This window comes from Hylobates moloch, unplaced genomic scaffold, assembly GCF_009828535.3.
Source record: "Hylobates moloch isolate HMO894 unplaced genomic scaffold, HMol_V3 SCAFFOLD_21, whole genome shotgun sequence".
NCBI lineage: Eukaryota > Metazoa > Chordata > Mammalia > Primates > Hylobatidae > Hylobates > Hylobates moloch.
Window position 1 is genome coordinate 27,859,439 of NW_026652296.1, and position 6,000 is coordinate 27,865,438.

Consider the following 6,000-nt stretch of genomic DNA (forward strand, 5'->3'; position numbering starts at 1 on the left):
GTGGGAGGATCGCCTGAGTCCAACAGGTTGAGGCAGTGAGATCCTATTTCCAAAAAAAAAAAAAAAACTATAAATTCTTTCATAATTGAAAAAGTAAATCAGCTTTTCAATACCTAGACATTAAAAAGGCAGTATCAAATGACCTTACAAGTGAAGAATCCTTGTAGTTAATTCTCTGCAGAGCTACCTGGGGATGGTAGGGCATCTGTGGGCCTAAGTGCCAGATACTTCACAGACACTTGTCGTTTAACCCTGACAGCCCTCTGCAAGGTTCACTTCATGTTCCTCATTTTACAGGTGAGAACAAGAGAGGCCCTGGGGTTGACAGGCAAGCCTGCCCAGCCCCAGCGTCCACATTCTCTTCCCTCCCTTTTCTGCTAGGCTTTCAAATTCAAAACAATAAACACACAGCTATGAGTCTAATTTTCAAATGCTAGTAAATGTGGGTGTTATTGTCTATAAGCACCAGTTTAGTCAACCCTCACTCATTCTACAAATGTTTACTAGCTCTACCACGTGCTAGGCACTGTTCTAGGGACCAGGAAACAGATAAGCAAGAGACAAGGTGCCTGTCCACAGGGAGTTCACATTCTAGTGGTGCAAAGTCTGACACTGACCAAATACACCAACAAACATCATTTCATACCAACCACTTATGCAACGGGATTTACAGAATGTGGTCAGAGGAAGCCTCTCTGAGATGAACAGTTGAGCTTAAGGATCAGAAGGAAGCAACCACATGAAGCTCTAGAGATAGGGCACTCCAGCTCAGTGAGCAAGGAGAGCAGAGCCTGAGGTGGGAACGGAAGGAGTTAGGATTTTATTCTATTAAGAAATCCACTGTCGGGTTTGTTTTTTGAGGCAGGGTGTCACTCTGTCACCCAGGCTGGACTGCAATGGCACAATCACGGCTCACTACAGCCCTGACTTCCCAGGCTCAAGCCATCCTCTTGACTCAGCTTCCCAAGTAGCTGGGACTCTGGGACTACAGATGGTCACCACCAAGCCCAGCTAATTTTTTAATTTTTTGTAGAGACCAGGTCTCATTTTGCCGCCCAGACTCAAATAATCCTCTGCCTCAGCCTCCCAAGGTGCTGGGATTACAGGCATGAGCCACCACGGCCAGGCACTTTCAGGTTTTAAGTGCGGTAGAATCTTGGTCTCATTACAGTTTGAAAAAGATCACATTGACTGCTAGTAGAGAACAGACAGTAGGGAAGGAAGACTCAAGATAAAGGCAGGCTAATCCAGATCTAAAATCCCTGGGCAGTCACCATGAGGACACACTATAAAATACCAGAGATTTCATAGTGACCTAGACACTTACAATTTTCTTCATTTCATAAGACAGCAACATTACCAGTAGGGAGGGGCAGGAGAAAGATGCAGAGCAATCTGGAACAATCCTGAGATCCCAGCCCTTTGCTCTCTTATGGTACTTCGTTCCCTCCACCTAGTGACTAGAGTTGGTCTTTCCACATTGGTCTCCTGCACTAAGCTGCTGCAAGCCTCCTGACTCACCAAGCACAGAATGTGACATCCAGAAGAGGCAAATCCACCCATCCAGTCCCCTTTTTATGGGGTGACTGAGGTCTGTAGAGGTCAATAACTTGCCAGGTCTGTGTCCCCTCACATCTCCCAGGCACCTCATAGTGTCTTGCACATAGCAAGCACTCACTACTTGTTTTCAGGTTGGCAGAACAGTGTCAAAGAGAGAAAATATATATATATAAACCTATCAGAAAGCAAATAATCAACACTGTTACACTCCCCAAATCAGCTGATAAAAAAAACCATGTTATGCAAGACACCAACACAATTCAGTTGCTGACTCCACTGGGAAATTAATCCCTATGTTTCCAGAGCAATTCATTCAAACCTTTATGATAGGAAGTCCCACAATGAATTGTCATTATCGTTATTTCTGAACCATTCTCGAACCAGATTTGGGCCAGGAAGCAATCCACTCGATGCAAACAGCTGAGGAGTTCAAGCCAGGAGGACATGGGTTTGAATGTGAGGCAGTCACTCATTAGTTGTGTGATCTTAGGCAAGTTGCTTAAACTCAGTGTACCTCACTTACCTTACAAGTTAAAGCCACCTATCTGAAAAGGGTCATAGAAGGGTTTAAATTAGATAAGGTACATAAAATATTTGACATGGCGTCAAATTTAAGAGGTATTAAACAAACAAGATGTAGGGTAGGGTCCTTGTCTCACTCATCCTCCTATCTCCAGTGCCAAAAACAGTGCGCCTGAGACCTGCCAGCACCATCTCGCACGGAGATACACTGCAACAGTCTTCAAATTTGTCTGTGTCAATCTGTTCTTACACAGCAAACCAGAGAATTTTCTGAATCACAAATCAGAGCAAGTGTCTCCCTTGTTTAAAGTCCTTGAATGAACAAAATACTGTGCGCAAAATCAGGTACCAGAGACATTCAAATAAAAAAAACATAGTCCCAGCTGAGCACTTGTAATCTATTATGGCGACATTCCTATATATACTGTATTGTGTGCATCGTGCTGCTATAAAATCTAAGCAGCTGGTAAAGCCACGTGTGTCTCCGGACCACACCCCAGCTCAAAAAACGTTAATGGCCTTTCATCATCATATAATTTAAAACTTTCATTAGCAGTACATTAATACCTGGTCCCACGTGCTCCACAAATGCTGCAGCCACTAAATACATGGATTAGGCACCCTGTGGATGTAAAATAAACATCCACCGACTCAATCAATTAATTGGCTCCTCCTGACAGTCAAAACAGAGCTCCAGCTCACCCTTCCTTCACAATTCTATCATTGGCAGCCATGGAAGACTCATGACTACCACACAAATCTCACCCTTACAAGGCTTCCTGATCCAGGTTTCCACCACCACCATGAAAAAGCTCCCTTGGCCGGGCGCGGTGGCTCACGCCTGTAATCCCAGCACTTTGGGAGGCAGAGGCTGGCGGATCACGAGGTCAGGAGATCGAGACCATCCTGGCTAACACAGTGAAACCCCGTCTCTACTAAAAATACAAAAAAAAAAAAAAAAAATTAGCCGGGCGTGGTGGCGGGCGCCTGTAGTCCCAGCTACTCGGGAGGCTGAGGCAGGAGAATGGCATGAACCCGGGAGGCGGAGCTTGCAGTGAGCCGAGATTGTGCCACTGCACTCCAGCCTGGGCGACAGAGCGAGACTCCGTCTCAAAAAAAAAAAAGCTCCCTCAAACCTACCCAGGAATCTTTCTTTCTTCAGCAGCTCTCCTAGCAACATCCCAAACCTATACAAATTCAACGCTGGCTCTAAAGCACTCTATTACTTTCAAGGCACCACACTGAGCCCTATGTAAAGAGGGGGAAGGAGGTGCCACCAGAAAGGACCTTTGTGACCGTGGGCAAGTCACTTAAATCTTCCTGCATCACAAATGGCTCATCCTGTAAAATGGGTAAAACAGTATCTCTGCACAAAGTGGTGGTGAGGATTAAATAAAAATCTACATGAAAACACTTAAGCAGGGCCGGGCGCGGTGGCTCACGCTTGTAATCCCAGCACTTCGGGAGGCCGAGGCGGGCGGATCACGAGGTCAGGAGATCGAGACCACGGTGAAACCCCGTCTCTACTAAAAAAAAAAAAATACAAAAAAAAATTAGCCGGGCGTGGTGGCGGGCGCCTGTAGTCCCAGCTACTCGGAGAGGCTGAGGCAGGAGAATGGCGTGAACCCGGGAGGCGGAGCTTGCAGTGAGCCGAGATTGCGCCACTGCACTCCCCCCTGGGTGACAGAGCCAGACTCCGTCTTAAAAAAAAAAGAAAGAAAGAAAACACTTAAGTAAAAGGCACATCACATCCTAAGCTTCCCTCTTTGCCAAAAACTGTGCTAAGCACTTTGACACACCACCACAAAGGGCACATCTGGATCTGTAGCTCTAGACCTCAGGGAGAAAGTGTAATAAAGACGTTAAGAGTGTAGACACTGAAGTCCCAGGTGTGGGTTCAGCCACTTGCTGGGCTGCATAAGACACTCCACCTCTCTGAGTCTCAGACCCCTCATTTGTAAAATGAAAGTAATCTCTCTTGCCAGGCGCGGTGGCTCACACCTGTAATCTCAACACTTCGGAGGCCGAGGCAGGCAGATCCACTTGAGGTCAGGAGTTTGACAACAGCCTGGCCAACATGGCGAAACCTCGTCTCTACTAAAAATACAACAATTAGCCGGGCGTGATGGCGCGCGCCTGTAATCCCAACTACTCGGGAGGCTGAGGCACGAGAATAGCTTGAACCCGGGAGGCAGAGGTTGCAGTGAGCTGCGATAGTACCACTGCACGCCTGGGCGACAGAATAAAACTCCGTCTCAAAAAAAAAAAAAAGGAAGATAATCTCTCTTAAAGACAGTGTATTAAAAGACACAAAGCCACATGGAGCACTTAACACAGTGCTTGACACAAAACAAGTGCCCAACTAACAAAGAGCTGCTATTATCATTACTACTGTTAGAGACATGCCATCGGAGAAGTAGATGCCCGGCCTAGCATAACCTCCCTCAATGGGCCCCAGGATCCTCATCCCCAAAATGGGGCAGAGGTCAAGCCCCGTCCTGCAGCATCCGAGGGCAACTGTGAAGCAGGGACTGAACTAGCACTGTTGATACCATCCCGTTATATTGTCCTCCTGCTCATCATAATGTGGATTCCTGGAGAGCAAATCTTTGTTCCCGGGAAAACAGCCAGGGTTTAGCACGGTGCCCAACACCTAGTGGGCACTCAATAAACACACACTGAAGAAAGGAGGGAGTCCAAGAGCTGGCTTACTTTCTGCCATACATCGCGCTAAGAGTTTAATGTGGGTAGTATTACTGTCTCCGTTTTACAGATGAGGAAGCTGAGGTCCACAGTGGTTAAAGCACCTCTCCAAGGTCACACAGCACGGAACTCAACCCAGGTCTGAATCCACCACCCGATCTCTCGGCCCTCAGGCAACACGGCCTCCCACAATGTGCGTCCCCAGATCTCCCAGGACGGCCCACCTCGCCCACGCCCTCCCAGAGCCCAACCACCCTGGGACCTCCAGCCGCTGCAGCGCAAGGACCACACCTCAGCGGCGGCCCAGAAGCCCCCTACACCGCATAGCAGCAGCCCCCACTTCCGGCCCGAGACCCCGCCCCCCTGAGCGGAGCGCAGCGCGCGCCCCGAGGCCCAGCCCGCGCGCGCCGGGTCACGGCCCCGCCCTTCCCCCACCCGGCTCGAACGGCACCGCCGTGTGGAACGGCCCTGGCGCTGTCCGTAGGGCCTGCACGCGCACGCCCGGCCTTGGCCCACGCGGCCGCCCCCCCAGCCGCACCCCCCGGACCCGCTGGCCGGCTCACCGGCTCTCGGCAGAACCGCGTCCACTGCCCGCAACCGGCTCCGGTTCCGTCTTCGTCTCGTTCAAACCGCCAGACCCCGCCCGCCCGCCCGCGCGATGACCTCACACGCACCCCCCCCACTACGCGCCGACGTAAAGGCTCGTCATCCTCCGCCGGCTCCTTTTATAGAGAGGGACTCAGCCGCGCGCCGGGGGCGGAGCTCGGCCCCTGATCCCAAGAACTGGAGCCGAGGGGCGGGGCCCCGACCGCCGGGGCGACTGCGGCACGTGGCCGGTCGCAGCCAATGAGGTCCCGCCTCGGCCCGGTGTGACTCAGTTACAAAATCCCTATGGTAGTAACCAAAAATAAAATTGCTTTTACAATGACTTTTTTTTTTTTTTTTTTGCTTAGAGATGTATGGAGGTCTCGCTGTGTTGCCCAGGGTGGTCTCGAACTCTTGGCCTCAAGCGATCCTCCCGCCTTAGCCTCCCAAAGCGCTGGGATAACAGGCGTGAGCCACCACGCCCAGCCTTACAATTAATTTCTGTAAGAATGGGTTATTGAATCATGAAGATACCTGATAGACACTTTGGGGAAACGCTTAGAAGTCAACTTTCTGGGCCGGGTGCGGTGGCTCACGCCTTTAATCCCAGCACTTTGGGGGGCCCAGGTG

General features: G+C 50.2%; 1 protein-coding gene across 1 annotated transcript in view; it reads right to left on the minus strand.

Moving 5' to 3' along the window:
- Positions 1-5,423, minus strand: part of MAPRE1 (microtubule associated protein RP/EB family member 1) — a 31,747-nt gene extending 26,324 nt beyond the window's left edge. The window contains exon 1 of the mRNA XM_032143268.2: positions 5,349-5,423. The gene's annotated coding sequence lies outside the window, so the exon portion shown is untranslated. The remainder of the gene's footprint in view (positions 1-5,348) is intronic.
- Between the last annotated feature and the right edge of the window lie 577 nt (positions 5,424-6,000).